The 20,244-nt window shown below is 39.5% G+C and overlaps 1 protein-coding gene across 1 annotated transcript in view; it reads left to right on the forward strand.

Annotated features, from left to right (window-relative positions):
• The window catches only part of Npsr1 (neuropeptide S receptor 1), a 208,947-nt gene that overhangs the window by 160,105 nt on the left and 28,598 nt on the right, over window positions 1-20,244 (forward strand). The window lies entirely within an intron of this gene.

Here is a 20,244-nt window from a genome sequence, read left to right on the forward strand (position 1 = left end):
AACAAGCTATTCCATGACAAAACCAAAATTTAAACAATATCTTTCCATTAACCTAGCTTTACGGAGGACACTAGAACAAAAACTCCAACCCAGTAAGAGTAACTACGCCAAAAAAATTCAAGAAGTAAATAATTTTACACCAGCAAAACCAAAGACGGGAACTACCATGGATTAAAGCTGGAGCTCAACAAGAGAAAGCCTACAAACTCATGGAAGCTGAATAGCTCTCTACTCAGTGACCACTGGGGTCAGGGATGACATAAAGAAACAAATTTAAAACTTTCTAGAATTAAGGCATCCTATTGGGACTCTAAATGAGAGACGCATGGGAGAACAGCAAAATAAAAGGATCCAGAGGGTCCTAGAAATCTACAAGTAGAACAATATGATAGGCAGATTGGGGCCCAGGGGTCCCGCTCAAACTAAGGCACCAGCCAAGGACAATACAGGAGGTAAACTTTAAACCCCTTCCCAGATCTAGCCAATGGTCAGAATATTCTCCACAGTTGAGTGGAGAGTGTGATACGACTTTCTCACATACTCTGGTGCCTCACATTTGACCATGTCCCCTGGAGGGGGAGACCTGGTGGCACTCAGAGGAAGGACAGCAAGTAGCCAAGAAGAGACTTGATACCCTATGAGAATATATAGGGGGACGTAATCCCCCTCAGGAACAGTCATAGGGGAGGGGAATAATGGGAAAATGGGGGGGGGGAGGAATGGGAGGATACAAGGGATGGGATAAACATTGAGATGTAACAAGAATAAATTAATAAAAAAAAAAAAAAAACTTTCTAGAATTCAATGAAAATTAAGACGCAACATACAAAAGCTTATGGGACAGAGTGAAAACAGTACAAAGAGTAAAGTTTATAACACTAAGCATCTTCATAAAGAAAATGGAGAGATTCTATACTAGCAACCTGAAAGTTCTAGAACAGAACGAAGCAACACATCAAAGAGGAGTAGAGGGCAAGAAAAAATCAAACTAAGGGCTGAAGTCAACAACATAGAAATAAGAGAATACAAAGAATCTATGAAACCAAGAGTGGGTTCTTTGAGAAAAATCAACAAGATAGACAAACCCTTACCCAAACTAACTAACTAAAAGGCAGAGGGAGAGAATCCAAATTAAGAAAATCAGACATGAAAAGGGGGACATAATAACAGAAACTGAGGAAATTCAAAGAATCATTAAATCTTACTTCAAAACCCTGTATTCCATATATTGAAAAATATAAAGAAAATGGATATTCTCTTGATAGATTTCACTTACCAAAGTTAAGTCAAGATCAGGCAAACAATTTTAAACAGTACTTTAACCCCTAAGGAAATAGAAGCAGTCATGAAAAGTCTCCCAACCACAACAAGCCTAGGGTTTTAGTGTAGAATTCTACCAGACATTCAAAGAACAGCTAATTATTCCACAAAATAGAAACAGAAGGAACATGGCCAAACTCATTGTATGAAGGCACAGTCACCCTGATACCTAAACCACACAAAGATTCACCAAAGAGAATTTCAGATCTACTTCACTCATGAACATTACTTCAAAAATACTCAATAACATACTCAAAAAGTGAATCCAAGACAATCAAATAAATCACCATGATCAAGTAGGCTTTATCCCAGGGATGCAGGGATGATTCAAGATATGAAAATTAATCATATTACAACCCACCATATAAACAAACTGAAAGAAAAAAATCACATGATCATCTCATTGAATGCAGAAAAAGCCTTTGACAAAATCCAACACCCCTTCATGATAAAAAAAATCCTGACGAGATCAGGGATACAAGGTCCATACCTAAACATAATACAATAAGCTGATAGACAACATCAAATAAAATGGGAAAGAAACTCAAAGCAGTTCCACTAAAATCAGAGACAAGGCTGCCCACTCTCTCCATATCTCTTCAATTTAGTACTTGAACTTCTAGCTAGAGCAATAAGACAACTGAAAGAGACCAAAGGGCTGAAAATCAGAAACGAAGAAGTTAAGCTGTATGAATGTATCTAAGAAGGCAAGGGTTTTCTTCCAAAGTAATTGACACAGAGAGACTATGATTTATTTTACAGTCTAAAGCTTTGGAGTTGGGCAGATTTCAACCCCCTAAGCTATTTAACAATCTCTCAGCTGCATAACCCATGTCACTTGTCAATTAGGTCGTCCTTGCTGAGCTCACTCTGCTCCATCCAGCTGTGACCTCCTACTCTATCCGCTCTTCTTTCTTATCTCCCGCACCTCATGGTCCCTCAGCCCCAGCCTGAGAACCACAAACTCTGTCTTCCTTTCTTCTGCCAAAGCTACAAGATTTTTATTAACCAATCACTTCAAATTGGGTGAAACAAGGTTTGCACAAGAAGGACAGGTATACGTGAGAATGTGCCCTTCTGGGAAGAAACCACATCTTGATGGCCAGTAATTAGCATTAAAATGCATAGCATCAGACCAACCCCCAATATCAAAGTATCCCTATTCACAGATGAGATGATAGTATGCATAAGTGACCCCAAGAATTCCAAAAGAGAACTTCTACAACTGATAAACACCTTCAGCAATGTGGCTGGATACAAGATTAATTTTTTTAAAAATCAGTAGCCTTTGAAAAATGAGCTGAGAAAGAAATTAGGGAAACAATGCCCTTCACAATACCAGAAATAATATAAAGCATGTTGGTGTTACTCTAGCCAAACAAGTGAAAGACCAACATGACAAGAACTTCAAGTTTCTGAAAAAAGAAATTGAAGAAGATATCAGAAGATGGAAAGATCTCCCATGTCTATAGATTGCTAAGATTAACATAGTAAAAATGGCTATCTTACCAAAAGCAATATATAGATTCTATGCAATTCCCATCAAAATATCAACACAATTCTTCACAGACCTTTAAAGAACAATTCTTGACTTAATACGGAAAAAAACAAAAACAGAATAGCTAAAATAAACCTATACAATAAAAGAACTTTTGGAGGTATCTTCATCCCTGACTTCAAGCTGTATACAGAGCAATATTATAAAAACTGCATGGTATTGGCATAGAAACAGGCTGGTTGATCAATTAGGTAGAATTAAAGACCCAGAAATAAACCGACACATGTATGGACACTTGATTTTCGACAAAGAAGCCAAAACCATGCAATGAAAAATAGATAGCATCTTCAACAAATGGTGCTGGTCCAACTAGATGTCTACATGTAGAAAAATGCAAATATCCATATTTGTCACTCTGTACAAAACTCAAGTCCAAGTAGATGAAAGACCTCAACATAAAACTAGAAACACTAAATTTATTAGAAGAGAAAGTGGAAACAATCCTTGAACTCATTGGCACAGGAGACAACTTCCTGAACAGAACACCTACAGCTCAGGCTCTAAGATCAACAATTAATAAATGGGCCCTGATGAAACTGAAAAGTTTCTATAAGTCAAAGGATACTGTTAACAGAACAAACCATCAGTGTACAGACTGGAAAAAGATCTTCACCAATCCTCCATCTGACAAGGGGCTAATATCCAAAATATATAAACAACTCAAGAAATTAAATACCAACAAACCAAATAATCCAATTAAAATAATGGGGTACATAGTTAAACAAAGAATTCTCAACAGAGGAATCTCTAATGGCTGAGAAACACTTAAAGAAATGCTCAGAGTCCTTAGTCATCAGGGAAATGTAAATCAAAATGACTCTGAGATTCCGTCCTACACCTGTCAGAATGGGTAAGATCAAAAACTGAAGAGGCAGCACATGCCTGAAAGGATGGGAAGAAAGGGGAACATTCCTCCATTGCTGATGGGAGTGCAAACTTGTACAGCCACTTTGGAAATCAATCTAGTGCTTTCTCTGAAAATTGGAACTAGTACTACCTCAAGACCCAGCCATACCACATCTGAGCATATACCCAAAAGATGCTCCACCATACCGCAAGGACATTTGCTCATCTATGTTCATAGCAGCTTTATTCATAATATCTAGAAACCAGAAGCAACCTAGATGTCCCTCGACTAAAGAATGGATAAAGAAAATATGGTACATTTACACAGTGGAATACTATTCAGCTATTAACAAACAAGGAAATCATGACATTTACAGGCAAATGGATGGAACTAGAAAGAATCATCCTGAGTGAGGTAACCCAGACACAGAAAGAAACAGATGATATGTGGTCACCTGTAAGCAGATATTAGCCATATATTGCAGGGTAACCATACTATAATTCATGGGCTCAAAGAAGCTAAGTAACAGAGGGCCTGGGGAGGCTCTTCTGGAACCTCACTCAGATAACAAACTAGAATGGACCGTGGAAGTAGAGAGGGAACTGGATAGGAGAAGGTGTGCGGAGGGAAACAATGTGAGGATCAGTTGTGGGGAGAGAGGGAAGGGGAGGTTTGCTGTCCTGGAGAGAAAATGGAAACCGAAGGCAGGGTGTCACTGAGACAAGTTGGAGGCCTGCAACAGCGTAGACTGCAGGGAGGAGAAGGGGATGCCTCCAACTGAGCCTCTAGGAGTGGGTGGACAAGGAGACTGTGGAGGCCACCTTCTAGGCGTGCAGGACTTATAATGGTGGGAGGGGAACACCAATGCACCTACAGAACCTTCGACCCATAGTTTACTCTGTCTATAAGATGTGTAGAGATACAGATAGAGTAGAGATTGAAGGAATGACCAACCAATGCATTTAGGTAATTCTCATCGGAGATAATTTTTATAGGAATGATGGATTTGGGGTAAATATACTGTGTTGGCCTTTTTCATTTTTTGTGTTTTTATGATGACACCTGGCCATGTGGACTTCTTTCTTTATGTGTCTGTTATAAGATTTTAAACTTGCAAACTTAATACAGGCACATAGAAAAAAAATGCACGATGATCAAGTTAGCTTTATCTCAGAGATTTGAGGGTGGTTCAATAAATGTAATAGATCATATAAACGGCCTTAAAGACAAAAATCCATAATCCCAACCGGTGCAGAAAAAGGTTTGGATGTAATATCCAACATACCTTCATGGTAAAAGTCCTAGAAAGAGTGGGTCTGGAGGAAACATACCTCAACATAATAAGGGCTCTATAAGACAAATCCACAGCCAATATCATCTTAAATGAAAAAAAAAAAAAACCTAAGAGCAATCTCATTAAAATTAATAATGAGACATTTCTGCCCACTTTCACCCAATCATTTCAATATTCTGCTTGAAGCACTAGCTAAAGAATAATAAGAAAAAAGAAAAAAAATTAAAGAGATTCGAATAGGAAAAGAACTATTCAAATTGTCCCCATCTTCGGATAATATTAACCACAGAGATACTAAACTTCATCAAAAAGCTTGTAGAAACTATCAACAAATTCAGCAAAGTGGCAGGATACAGAATCAGCTTACAATACTCAGTGGCCTCTTGCTGTAGCAACACAAACATGCCCAGAAAGAGGTGATGCACACACATTCACAGTAGCCTCAAAACAGACTGGTAAAAAGTCTAACAAAGGAGGTAAAAATACTTCTATACTAAAAGCTCTAAATAAGTGAAGAAAGAGCTTAAGAACAGCACTAAAAACTGGTGGTGGGGAGAATATGCTAGTGGTTTGGTGGAATTAATATTGTGAAAATGACAATTCTATCAATTTACAGATTCAACACAATCCTAATCAAAATCCCCACAACTTTCTTCATGTAAGTAGGAAGAAAAAATCCTAAAGTTCATATATGTATAAGTGAGGGGTCTCTAGAGAAACAGAACAGATAGAATATGTGAATATATGCATATGGGTGTGTGTATGTGTGTGTGCGTGTACGTACGTATTGTCATATATATGAAATGTAACTCATTAAAGTGGCTTACTTGCTGTGGTCCAGCTAGTCCAACAGTGGCATTTCCTGATAGAAAGACCAAGAACCTGGCCATTGTTTAGTGAGCAGAGCTGCATGTCTCTGGTAGTCTTCTGTGTTTAAACAATGGGCTGTGGGCCTGAATAGAGGGTTCTCAAAAGAAGAAATTAAAATGTATAGTAAGTAGCTCAGGAACTACTACTCATCATCCTTAGCAATTAGAAAAATGCAGATTAAGGCAACCTTGAGATTTTTGTCTCACCCCTGGCAGAATGGCTAGTATTAAGAAAACAAATAAAAATGCTGCTGAGGTTACACGAATTGGAGAACCTGTATTCATTGTTGGTGCCATTGCAAACTGATACAGCCACTCTCAAAATCACTGTAGAGAATTTTCAAAAAGGCAAAAATAAACCTACCACATCAGAGCTATACCACAGTTTGGCATATGTCCAATATTTGCTCAGCCGGGCTCATTGCTGCTGTATTAAAAATAGCAAGGAAATGGAAGCATCATAAATGTCCTCCACTCAGTGAATGAATGATGACTATGTGGCACATGCACAATGGAATTTTACTCAGCTATAAAGAAACATGAAATCAAGGGTTTTCCAGATAAATGTATGTCACTACACATTATACAGGGTGAGGTAATCCAGACTCAGGAAAGTATTTTCTTATTCATTTGTGGTTCTTGGCTACAAATTTATAGTTATGGAGTATATAACCTGGGGAGAGAAGAAAGAAGGCAATACAGAAGGAGAGGAAGGTGGAAGGAATAAAAAACACTAAGGATGCTTTAATTATTATTATATTTACCTAAACATACATACACATATGCACACACACATACATATAAGTACAGAATTGGTAGAATTAATGAACATATACATATATGTGAGCATATATGTACATATATATATGAAATATATATCAACTTTCAAGGCTGTAATGCTTCCCTTAAGAATTATGAACTCTCTTAGAAAACTCCAGTACAATGCATGAAACATGAAATACTTTGTCTTGAGTTGTGGATCAATAGAGTCCAAGAGACCCTCAAAGCAATATAGGATATTGTCATTGCTTATGTATGCCTCCTAGAATTTGAATATACAGTCTTTTTTTTTTTCCTGAAATAATCACGAACTTCAAACATAGGACTTAGAATAGTTATGCTGGAATTGATGCAGAAGTCTTATCCCTGAGCAGTGGTTCTCATAGCATCAGAAGATGCTATGCAAATTGCCAAGGGAAAGGAATGTTCTATAGTCTTACTCAGCTGGCAAATATATTAACCACAAGAACTGCACTGACCACACTTCTACAATGGTGAGGTAGTGGATTTTCATCTTAAAGGTTACCAACAGCTGTCCAGTTAGCTTTAAAGCCTGTTCAACAGGAGGGAACTTGTACTTGGTACTATGAACCTAGCCGAAGACCTGTGGCTAGTAAGGTCATAGACTTGAGAGGAGAACCAAGTACTGCAACTTTCCTAAGTCAGTGTAATTTCCTAACTGCACTCCAAATACTCCTTATGCTCTGAGATAAGTGCAGATCTCACGCCTCATCAAAGAAAGTTCTTTTTGGCAAAAGGAGACTCTTACAGAAAGGCACAACTAATTAAAAACAAAGAACAGGTCATCATGGTTTTCCAGCCCCAACTGGTATAAGACACTCTACACTTAAGGTTCATGGAACATTCACAATTTGGAGGAAATTGCAGAAACCTTGTTAGATCTAGCAGACTAGGCAGTATACTGTCAGATTGTACATTCTAGCTATGACAGGGAAACTATACCCAGGAAATCTCAACTACACCACTGCTCAAAGAAGACCTGAGAAACTCCAACAACAGTTCACATCTCAACATAGCTGGAGGACATCTCATGGGACTCCCACACTGAATAAATTCCTACAAGAAATTATTAGCTGCTGTGAGAGGGAGAATCAGCCTTCTCCAGGGAAGTGGGCCCTGATTGGTTATCCAACATCAAGCGGTCATCTCTGGCAACATACACATTTAGATAACATTGAACTGACTCAGAAGGCTGTGTACATATATTGCTTTGTTTGATGTATGCATGATGACAATTGTTAAGGAAGAAGAAGCTATGGATTTGGCCGGGCGTGGTGGCGCACGCCTTTAATCCCAGCACTCGGGAGGCAGAGGCAGGCGGATCACTGTGAGTTCGAGGCCAGCCTGGTCTACAAAGTGAGTCCAGGATGGCCAAGGCTACACAGAGAAACCCTGTCTCGAAACCCCCCCCCCCCCACCAAAAAAAGAGGCTATGGATTTGGGAAGGAGTGAAGGGTGAACAGGAGGAATAAGTGAGATCAGAGGGAGGGGTATTTGATATTATTATATTTGTTTTTAAAAGATCCATCACGAAGCTCTAAGAGCCAAAATAGATTGTACTTCCATATTACTAGATGTATAGCCCAATGGAATCAAGTTGAAATCACCAAAATAAATCCACTTGTGTACAACTGATTTTCAGCTATGATGCCAGGAATCCACAATGGGGAAAGGTCGTGCTTTGCAGAGAAGGGCACTGGGGGAGATGGACGTATATGAAGAAGAGTGAAGCCACATCCTTATCGCACACCAGATACACAAGCACACTCAAAATGCATTAAAAATTTACACAGAAGACGTAAAATTGTAAGACTACCAAATAAAACAGAAATCTCCGTGGACTTTTTCTAGGTGAGAAATCTTTCAATATGTTCTTAAAAGCAGAAGTAGGAAAAATAAAAACAGACATATGAGGATATATCAACCTAGAAAATACTTCTGCCTATCAAAAAGAAATCAAGTGAGGCAACAACCTATTGGGTGGGAGGATATTTGTAAACCAAAATCTAAATATTTTTTAGAAAGACATTCTCACCAGGGGCTGGAGAGATGGTTCAGCTCTTTCAGGGAACCCCAGTTCCATCCCTAACGCGCACACACACACACACACACACACACACACACACACACACACACACATACAATGGCTTACAGTTCTTTCTAACTCAAGGTGTAGGGTCCAGCACTCCCTCCTATTAGACCCTGCATGTGTGTGGTGTCCATATATCCATGCAGGCCAAACACACATACACATAAAATAAAAATGTATCTTACAAAAGAAGTATTTCTAGAAGCTATAAGGAATCAAAGCAAGCCACTTATGAGTGCTACAGTTTAGGTGTCCTTCAGCGTTTGTATGGCTGAAAGCTGGGCCATGAAGAAAGGGAAATATTGGAAATGCCAGAACTTTTAAGAGGCAGGGCCTGGTGGGAGACCCCCAGTTGCTGAGAATGTGCTCAGAAGTAGTTCCTGTAAAGGAGCAAAGCAGGTTCCATCCATTTCCTACTCATCCTGTGGTCTTCCCTGCTCCTGCTCCACCATAGGCCATCAGCCATGGACACTTGTCAAAGGAATAGCCCAGCTCAACAAGCTGCTTGATCATAAGTGTGAGATAAACTCTTTCCTTTATAAAGTTACCCGGGATTGAATATCAGATGAAAATCTGATTAACATAGTTGAAAAAAATCAATAAAATCCAAAGGACGTGAATGGACGTTTCTCAGAAGGAGACATACAGATAACCAATAGGTATTGAAGAAACACAGCCTCTTTAATCATCAGGAAATGCAAATGGAAACTGTAATAAGATATAACCTCATAGCTTTTAAGTCAGGATGGCTGTTATTAAAGACAAAAATTAATAAGAGCTGACAAGGGCATGGGGAAAATGCAACACTGGTGCCTCTATTGTCTCCTTATTAGCAGGGATGGGAAATGTACAGTCACTAGGCACGAAAATGTCAAAAACAATAAAAAAAAAAAGAGCACTAATACATGCCCTAGTTATCCTACTTCTGAGTATACACTCTAAGTATATGAAACTGACAAGCCAAATAAGCACTGGCCCACACATGTTCATTGAAGTATGATTGAAATTAGCCCATACACCGAACATCCTAAGCATCCATTATGAAATGAATGGGTAAAGAAATAGTGCACACACACACACACACACACACACAGAGAGAGAGAGAGAGAGAGAGAAAGAGAGAGAGATGTGCACACACTCATACATACTAATACACAAACACATGTGCACACACAGTCATACATGCAGATACACAGTGAAATAGTATTCAGAATTTAAAGGAGAAGAAATCTTACCATCTGCCACAAGACAGCTGCACCTTAAATGGAATAAGGCAGGCACAGAAAGAAATATACAGTATGATTTCTCTTATGTGTAGAATCTAAAAATGTTAAGCCCATATAAATGAAATAAAGTTCTAACCAGATTCTGCAGAATGGACACACTAAAAAGATACTGGTCACAGAACATGACATTTTAGCTGTAGGAATAAGTTCAAGGGAACTATTTTGCATGCCATGATGCCCATAGTTAATAAAATATTTCATATACTAGGAAACTGTTAAGAGATTACATTTTATGTATTCTTACCACAAAAAAATAAGTATGTGAGATAAGACTCTTGGACAGCTTGCTCTACCCAGTCCAGGTATACAACTTGCTGTGAATCATAAATTTACAATGGTTTTACTTGTCAATTAAATAAATGAGTAAAAAAGTAAATAAACGAAAGTTTAATGATTTTTTCAGGAACCACTAGTTTTCAACAAAAATATGAGTTATGGAAAGAAGCAAGAGAGAATAGAGAGAATGTGTCACTTATAATACAAAATTCAAAACATGAAATTATTTCTGAGGAATTACAGCCAGTAAATGTGCTACATGAAGATTTCAGATAAGCTACTTTAAATATAGCCAGTGAACCGAAAACATAAGACATTCTTTTGCCAAGTGGTAAATAGTAATAATCCTTCAGAATGTTAAAAGCAGATCACCCAGAAATCTGAGAATTGAAAGGTAAAAAATTAAAAAGAAAATTTTCATTTGCAATGTGGGAAACAGTCATAATATCAACCACATTCAAAACACAGATTAATAAACCGAGTCTTAATAAAGTGAAAAGCTACGTGAAACCACACAGTTTTTCCAACTGCAATGGAAGAAAACTAGAAGGTCATGGGTAACGGGCAGGATGATCTGATATAACTTAGGGATTTTTTTATTTAATCAAAGAGAAACATAAAGAGTTTGAAACAAATCAAAGTGTAGTATATACGTACATATAAAAACAGTGAGGCTGGGAGTGTTAGCAGCAATAAACTATACTAAGAAAGAAGACACAAAATGTTTAACTTAGCTGCGAACTCAAGGAGCAAAGAAAAGAACAAAATCAATCCAAACTCTGCAGAAAAAAAATCCAAGTTGTGTCTTAGTTAGGGTTTCTCTTGCTGTTCAAGACACTATGGCTACAGAAATTCTTATAAAGAAAAACATTTAATTGGGCTGGCTTACAGGTTCAGAGGTTTGGTCCATTATCATCATGGTGGGAAGCATGGCGGCGTGCAGGCAGACATGGTGCTGGAGAAGGAGCTGAGAGTTCTACATCTGGATTTGAGGGCAACAGGAAAAGAGATTGAACCACTGGGCCTGGCTTGAGTTTCTGAAATCACCTACTCCACCCTCAATGACATACTTCCTCCAGCAATACTATACCTACTCCAACAAGGGCACACATGTGACGTGTCCCAGCCCATGGGACAAATCATATCAGGGTTCACCTGAAAGAGGGAGTGGGGATTGAAAGTAGGGTACAGAGACGTGAGAAATAACTGAGTCAAGTCTAGAAATTTCTGATCAAGACTCACTTTAATGCCATCTAGTAAGAATATATAGAGAGCAAGGTCAATAGGATTTATTCTAATTCCACTCACCCTAGCCCCCAGGCAAGAATACAATAGCCTGAATTGCTTCCTAGTTCTCTGGGTAACTCCCTGTGAGAACTTCCTATTTCTATGAGTAGTTCCCTCTAAGAACTTCCTTGATCCTCTGGGTGGTTCCAAGTTGGGACTTCCCTACTTCTTTCAAAGGTAAATAGTCCAAGGATAGCCTAGAACACAAGACCTTGTGAGGCAAAGGTGGCAACTTGAAGGTCACAGTGTACAGCCTAAGCCCAGGGTTTCTGACATGGCAGAATTTGGCACGGCTCCCCACACCTATGGGGGCCACCTTCATTCAAACCACAACAATCCCAAATAGATAATAGCAAAGAAGTTAAAAGGACAGTACATAATAAGTAGAAAAGATCAATAAAACTGAGTTTCTCTTTTGAGGAGACAAACTAACTTGATAATTTTTTTACTTATAAAAATAGAAATTCCAACCAATAAAACTAAAAGTTACAGGGAGAACATTAAAACTAACATCACAAAAATACCAACAATCCTGAGACTGGTGTGAATCAGCATATGCCAACGAGTCAGATAACATGAAAGACATTGAAATGTACAAGCTACAAAGAAGACATAATCAATTAGTATACAGTTTAAAGACAGCAGTAATGAGCGCCAGATTGAATAGTGATCAAACAACTCCCAACCAAAAAGAATCCTAGGCCCAGATGTCTTTATTCATTTATTCTCCAAAATATTGCACTTCTATATTTCAAAGTATTCCCAAAGAAACTGAAAAGTAGAGAATGTATCCTAATTTCTTTTGCAAAGTTGGCATTAACTTTATACTAAAGTTGAAACACTACATGAAACAATACCCAGAGACCAATGCCTGTTATTAGCATAAATATAAGAAAATCAATAGGATGGCAGTGAAATTTTTCCATAACACGTTGAGGATGATACATCTTACAAAAGTGGAATTTATTTCAGAGATGAAAGAGCAGTTCAGTACTAAAAGTCACAAAGTGACTCAGCACACACCACACACTAATATCTGAAGTGCTCTACTCTCCAGCATCCTTCCTTGTCCACAGATAGTTTTAGAAACGTGGTGTCTTTTTGTAGTTATGTATGAATATCAATTGTTCTATTTCTATGAAGCATGATATAGGGATTTTTTTTTTTTTTTTTTTTTTGGTTTTTCGAGACAGGGTTTCTCTGTGTAGCCTTGGTCATCCTGGACTCACTTTGTAGACCAGGCTGGCCTTGAACTCACATCGATCCGCCTGCCTCTGCCTCCCGAGTGCTGGGATTAAAGACGTGCGCCACCACGCCAGGTGATATAGGGATTTTGATGGGAATTTCACTGAATCTATAAATGGCTTCCTATAAAATGTTCTTCACAATGATCTACCAATCCATGAATATGGAGTGTCTTGACATTTTCTAGTATCTCTCTCTCCTTGTTTAAAGGCTTGAAGTTTTCATTGTAGATATGCTTTGTTTTCTTGATTACATTTATTCCTTTTTTTTTTTTTAATTTTCTTTGCAGGCTATTGTGAATGGAAGTAAGTCTACAACTTCATTCTCTGGATGCTTGTTGTTAGTTATAGCCCTGTCTCCTTGGTTAACTGCTCCTTTACTAGGATAAAGTGTCCTCCTGTAGCTCTTCTGATTAGTTTAGTGAGAAGTCTATTTTGTCAGATATTAGCAAAGTGATTTGTCTTGCTTTGTGATTCTGTTTGATTAGAATACTTTATCCATCTTTTTACTCTAAGGTGGTACCTATCTTTAAAGCTAAGATATGTTTCTTGTAGACAACAAATAGATGCACATTTTTCTTGCTGCCCAGATACGTATGGCATGGAGTTCACCCAACCTAAGTGTTGGAATCCTGTCAGTAGCCACATCCTCAAAGAGAATGTTCTCCCTATTCCAGAAGCTATCCCCTCGAATAGTCCTCAGTAAGCTGTGTGTCCCAGGATTACAGTTCTAGGCATGAATCCCTTTCTGTGACTCAGACTTCAAACTCAGTAAGAAAGTAGTTAGTAACCTTCATAACTCTTGTGCCACTGTTGCATCGGTAGGTGCATCTTACCTGACAAGTCCGTATTGCAGTATCCAGAGGCCAGTGATGGAGACAACCATTCATGTATTTCCTTCCTCAGCAACCAGTTGGGGGATGGTCTGGTGTATTTTGATGCTAATTAATCAGAAGCCATACCACCTGAGCAGGGCAGATGAGAGAGGTGTGGCTAGGGTTCCTGGGCTCAGAGAGACAGAGAGGATCCTGGGAAGGAGGAGGCAAAGAAAGACCTGAGGAAACAGGAGGAGAAGAAGGCTGTCATGAGTTAGATGGAAAAAAAGCACATGTCTGGCGTGGATGGAGATTTGGCCAAGATGAAAAACATTAGCAAGTATTTCGGATTATAGATGGGAGGGGGTGGCTTGATAGAAATTATTAGAAACAGATGGCATACCTGCCCTGCTATGGGAAGTAGTTTAGAGGATTAATGTCTGTCCTGCCCAGGATAACTAAGGCTATGTTAAAATATAACAAGTGTCTGTGTCTTGATTGATTGCTAGTGGAATTTACTGAAGTAATAAAAATTATAGGCCTGATAATAAACAATTACTCGGCAATATAGATAATTTTAAAACAAAAGCAACTCTTATAGTAATTTTCAATACTATGAAAGACAGGTGGCGTGGAGGAACTTTCATGGCCAGTTTAAGAAAGAATTCCATGCTCTTCAGTCAAAGTGATTGGCTCACCTGTATTGAATGTGTATTTTAATCTGTTGTTGTTGTTGCTATGCTGGTTTTGCTTGGTTTGGAATAGCTAGAATATACTGGAACCTCAGTCCTGTGGCCAGGTAGTGTTGATTTGTGAGACAAGAAGCAGAGGCTCTGAGCTGCCCAGCAGGTGCTTTGTATGGGCTTGTAGACAGGATAGTGAACTACAGGGGGTGGGGGGCGGTTAGTGGGATATGGCCTCTGATCGGAGGGCCATTGTTCCATGCAGTGCTCAGCTGGTGAGGCTAGTAGGCTCAGGTATTGGAGATATGGATTCTGATTTGGGGAGTTTGGCAGAAACTCCATCAGAATCCTGACATGCAGTGGTTTGAGGACCAGAAGTGGCCTCTGTTGTTAGGAGTGAGTGGGTGACCAACGTATGTCATGATACAGAGGGGTAAGTTGCCTGCAAGGGGGCAGGTGAAATCACTTCCTGTGAGAAAAGCAGAAGCCCCACATGGTGGCATTAGGATGCCAGAAGGCTGGGCTAAAGTGATGGCTCTACAGTCAAGACCATAACACTGCTCTTCCGGGGGACCAAGGATTGATTCCCAATAGCCATATAGCAGTGCAGTGCCAGAAGATATGATGCTCACTTCTGGCTTCTGCAGGCACCACGTGCACGTGGTGCACAGACATGCATGCATGCAAAGAACCTGTGCCAACAAAAATAAAAATAAATAAATCTTGTACTGAAATGGCATAAAGAAATGAGAAGTTTGCCTATGCAGTGAGCCGGGGCACAGATGGTGAGAATGGAAAGCCAGGAGCTGAGGTAGACAAGTACTCTACCTGTCAAGCAAGTAACACACTCTGAGAGGGTCCTGGGATGGTAGCCTCGGAGGGCCAGAAGGAGGGGAGGGTGTGCTCATTTTAGAAGGAGGGAACTGAAGTTCCCATGGGGAGGGACGGTGGGGCTCAACTTTCAAAAGCAAGAGGTAAAGTGCTGCACGGAGTAGCTTGAGACCAGACCCAGGATGGTAGCATTAGTGTGCCCAAGGGAGAGAGATGAGATTCCACAGGGAAGAGGAGAATGGGCCTATTGGCAACAGGAACAGGCAGAATTTGGGGGGAAGGCTGTGGGGTTCCAGAGGGAGGAGAAAGAATGAGCCCCATTGGTAGTGTGTGCAGTGGGCGTGGTGAGAAGACCAAGACGTTCTAGATGCTCACCCATTGAGAAATAGATATGCAAATTTGGGTGTGTAGTGATTGATCTCATAGAATGTATAACTATTAACTAATCTCATATATGCAAACTTGAATAAAGATGTTTAAATGACAGTCAAAATTGCTAATGCAACACAAGTTCTGTTTACTGAGAGTAGTTTCAATATCTTAGGTCTCTACATAGAAAAGAGTTGGTCACAATAATTGCAGTTGCCGCTACGGTGTTCTGTAAAATATTGGTGTGTGCGATAAAAATAAAATATTAAAATATAAACACAGACATTGCACCTTACAAGGGATAAACATTGAGATGTAACAAGAATAAATTATTAAAAAAAAATGCAAAAAAAAAATGCAAAAAAAAAAAAAAAAAAAGACAAAAATACTCACCATGAATCACAAACATAATGTAATACCAATAATCTCATTAGTGAGTTGCAAATCAGAACTATCCCCACTAATCGTGTGTTATACACATCAGCCAGTTTAAAGAAAAGCGGACAATACCAAACACTGGTACAAATGTGTGTTAAGAAGAACTTGCACTCGCTGTTAATAGAATTAAAAATGAGACAGCTGCTTTGAAAACCAGCTTGACAGGTTCTTATGGAGTTAAGCATAATCTCACTACACAGTTGGGCAATTGTGATCACAGATGTTTTGCAGTTAAGTGGACAACTTATATCCACACAGACACATGCATAAAGGTGGTTTTAGCAGCTCTAATAAGCACTAAAACCAAGATGTCCATCAGCACTTCAGTGGATTAACAAAGCATGTCATGTTCCTGTAATATGGCAATGAATATATTTTTCTAAAATATGAGAAAATAAGCTGCTGACCCACATGGAGAAACAGCAAATCAAACAGTTACATGGAAGGAGCCAACCTAGTCAGTCAAATACTCCGTGGCTTCAGCTTTGTCACGTTCTCAAAAAGGCAAAGCTGTGTCAAAAACTAACTCAGTGGTTACTGGGATTTTTACCAGGAAAGGATGACAAAATACGCAGAGGGCACTGCTAGGTCAGTGATGCTCATTTGGATAGTACTGATGGTAGATGTGAGTCCTCACGCCATGTTAAACCCACAGGGTGCAGCCTAGGCATTGATATCATATCGAGACTGGTCAATCAGTTTAATACCACATGAATGCAAAAATATTAACACCTGGGAGTATGCAATGTGATGTAGGCAACACAGGAATTCTCTGTCCTGTGTCTAGAATTTTGTAAACTTAACCTCATTCTAAAAAAAAAAAAAAAAACCAAGTGCATGATTTTAGAGTCAGTTCAAGAATAGTAGTTTACATCAACGCAATCTGGTATTTTCCTAAGTAAAACCACTCTGCTTCCAGCAGCTAAGTCTCACTTCCCTTTGCAGAATTTCCCTGTATGTCACCTTCCCTGGGTCATGTCTGTCAGAGCTGGGGGTGGGGTGGTGAGAAGGCAGACATGTCCTCAGGCTGCCATCTGCTCTCCGAATGGCACCCCATATGCTGTTGGGGTGTAGAGTTCCCATTGTTGACATTTATGCATCAACTATAATTGTACTGTGATTTCCTTCTTTGCTTGAGTTAATTATGAAGATGTTTGAATCTCTGAGTGGTATTTTCTAAACGTTACTTATTTTAGCTTTGTCACTTGTTTGAGATATGTGACTTGAATAAGTCCTACTTTTTGGATTCCACTAAGAAATTTTCTTTGTCGGAATCTAGTGTCTCACCAAACTTTTCTATGTTGTCTGGATATTTTACATTCTGTACTATGGAGTTCAATTTTTCCTATTTATATTTTGTAGGCTGTTTTGCCTATAAATCCCTGAATATTTTTGTTACATAAATTTGGTGTTACATTACTTATCACATATAAATTTATCAGTATTCTACTGGCATTATGTGTTGTATCTTTTATCAGCATGAATAAATCTCCTTGGCACATGGGGATGCTGCTGGCTTCGAATTTGATTGGTATCATGCAGTATTTTAATAAAGACCTTTAATTTTTTTTTTTTACTTGTTTAATATGTCTCTGAGCAGTCCTCTATCTTTAAATTTCAATGTTATGTGGTTTTATTGATTTCTATTCTGAACAGAACACAAGTAGACCATAGGGAAGGTTTTGTTTTAAGTAGTTCTTCTTTTAATGAAAGAGATTAAGCCATTTCTATTTACAGTGGGAGCCGATGCCAGCTACTACTTCAGTACCTCACTGTCACTGTTCTCTTTGAAGTTTTGTTCTCGGAGTATTTGTTTCAGATGCAGTTGTTAATTGTGGGAAGCTGAAAGAATATTCTTCCAGGACATCTGCACCATAGCCCTGAGAACTATTCTTTCTACCCACCGTATGCGGCAGCAAAGGAATTGGCATGTGTGACTAAGAATCTGAAATATGCGATCATCCTGAATTAATTTAGGGAATCCCAAGATGCACTCGTAAGAGGAAAATAGAGGGGAGGGGGACACTGCAGCACAGAGGAAGGGAATGTAGTGAAGGCCACAGGGGTGGGACGCTGGGGACAGATTCTCTGCTAGAGTCTCAGAGGAGGAAGGAGCCTGCAAACATCTTGATTTGCGGCTAGAAGAATTGTTTCAGGCGTCTGGTCTCCAGATATACAGAGGGAATCAACTGATGTCATTTAAGGCACCACGCCTGTGGCTGTTTGCCACAGTAACCACGGAAGACAGAGAAGTTCATTTTTCTCTATTTTTAAGTTTACTTCATTGTAACTTACCTTTCATCTTTAGATGGACCTCTATCAAAGGCAGACAGAAAAGTCTCTAAATATCAAAGTGGGTACTCAACAGGTGTCTCTTTTCACTCCCTCCCCTCACACCACCACCCAGACTCTTCCCTGGAGTGTCCCATCATGACAGCCCTAACTGTCTGGTAAGCATTTTGTAGTTTGATGCCTTCCTTGAATGGCTTAGTTATTTTATCCCCTTTCCTCTTGATTTTGAAACAGTTTTTATTCAGCTGGCATTTCCTCATGAGGACTTCAAAGGGGGATGCAGGGTGTTATATTTCCTTCCCTCGTACATATCCAAAAAAAGCTGTTCTGTGCATTGGCACTGAAATGAAATTTACAAAATTCTTGGATCACAATTTTTCTTTCAAAACACTGTGAACGCATTCTCTGGCATTTTGCTTTTTATAGAGAAGCGCAATCATTTGAGATGTATTTCTTTTCGATATCCTTACTTTATTTAACTGCACCTAGATGTTTGAAGGTGTTTCCTCTCAGAAGTTAAATACTCGCTTCAGCTGCGTCTCATCATTAATCTCCTTCTTGCCAGTTGCTTCTGCCCTGGAAATCTGTTTGGGTGGCTTTTCCTCCTGTCCCAGACTCTGAACTGTGCCAGTCACCCCACCGAAGACAGACAGATGTCTAAGACTCTCAGAAACTGCCCACCACAACTTTCTCCCTGTCGGCTCCTGCTTTCCTGTCCTTTTCTGATGCCAGCTTCTTGGCCCTGTGTGGTCGGTCTCAGCTGTTCTAAATTCATGTTTCGCACACAGAAACATCAGTTCTCTCTAAGGAGGCAATGCTTCAGCTTGTCTTTAAACTTAACCATTCTCTTTCTGTCTCTCCCTTGGTTACATTTTACACAAGACAATTTCTTTTTATGTCCCTCAAGGGGGGGGGGCCATCAGCCTCTGATCATTCTTGACAAATCTCTCCCTTCAACATGGATGCTGGAATGCATTTATGGCTATGTTATAGAGATAAAATAAAGAATGTCACATACGGTCCCTGCCTTCTGATGAGCCAAGGCATGGTCTTTAGACTGTATGATGATGGTACCCCCTTAGAATCATGGTTTCATGATCAGCACCATGGCCCCTGCAGCACAGGAGCTTGCCAACTCCATAATAAGAGATAGGCTGCGTGTGATGACGTTGCCCAACTGAGAGCTAATATAGGTGTTCTCAATATATATAAAGCAGGGTAAGCTATGATATTCACAGGATTGGCGTGTTTGCTAAATGCATTATCAAATATGACCCCATTTTAAGTACAATAGCTTGATTCTCATCTGACGCGCAGCTATGGTGGACTGATATTTGTCTGAACTGCAGAAATAACAACAAAGGCACAAGTTTCAAACAACTGTGACCACCAAAGGGGAAGTCAGAGTCTCACCCCGGCACTCCTATTTTCTATGGCCTCTAGATTTGACCACAAAAAGAGACATCTCACTGGCTTGTAGAAATTGCCTTCAGGTTACTCAGAAACTTTCCATTGTGATCATACTTTCTGATATATTTCAGGTAATTATGTTCTAACTAGGAAGCCCTTCACAGACGGGATGTGAACTTAGAGCCCAGTTTCTTCCTCTACAGAGACTGCAGCTAAGTCTATGCCTGGAAAATCAAGAGGGTGTGGCTGAGCTTAGACAGCGGAGAGTTGGAGGAGGGACACTCGGAAGCTTAGGCCATGTACAGCTGGAGACCTGGACGAAGCAGGGAGCTCTCTGGGGGTGATGTTGGGGTAAAAAGCTGGAACAGCATGTGTACTCCTGGAAACCAGAACCCTTCTTTGACCTCTCACCTACTCTCACTGCTAAAAGCAAATGAACTTTTTTGTTGTTTCTAACTATTCTCGGATGCCATTCTAGCTATTCTAGCACTTTTAACTATTCTAGAAAATTAGTTTAGCTTTAAGAGTCAATTAC

Source organism: Acomys russatus, chromosome 14, assembly GCF_903995435.1.
Source record: "Acomys russatus chromosome 14, mAcoRus1.1, whole genome shotgun sequence".
NCBI lineage: Eukaryota > Metazoa > Chordata > Mammalia > Rodentia > Muridae > Acomys > Acomys russatus.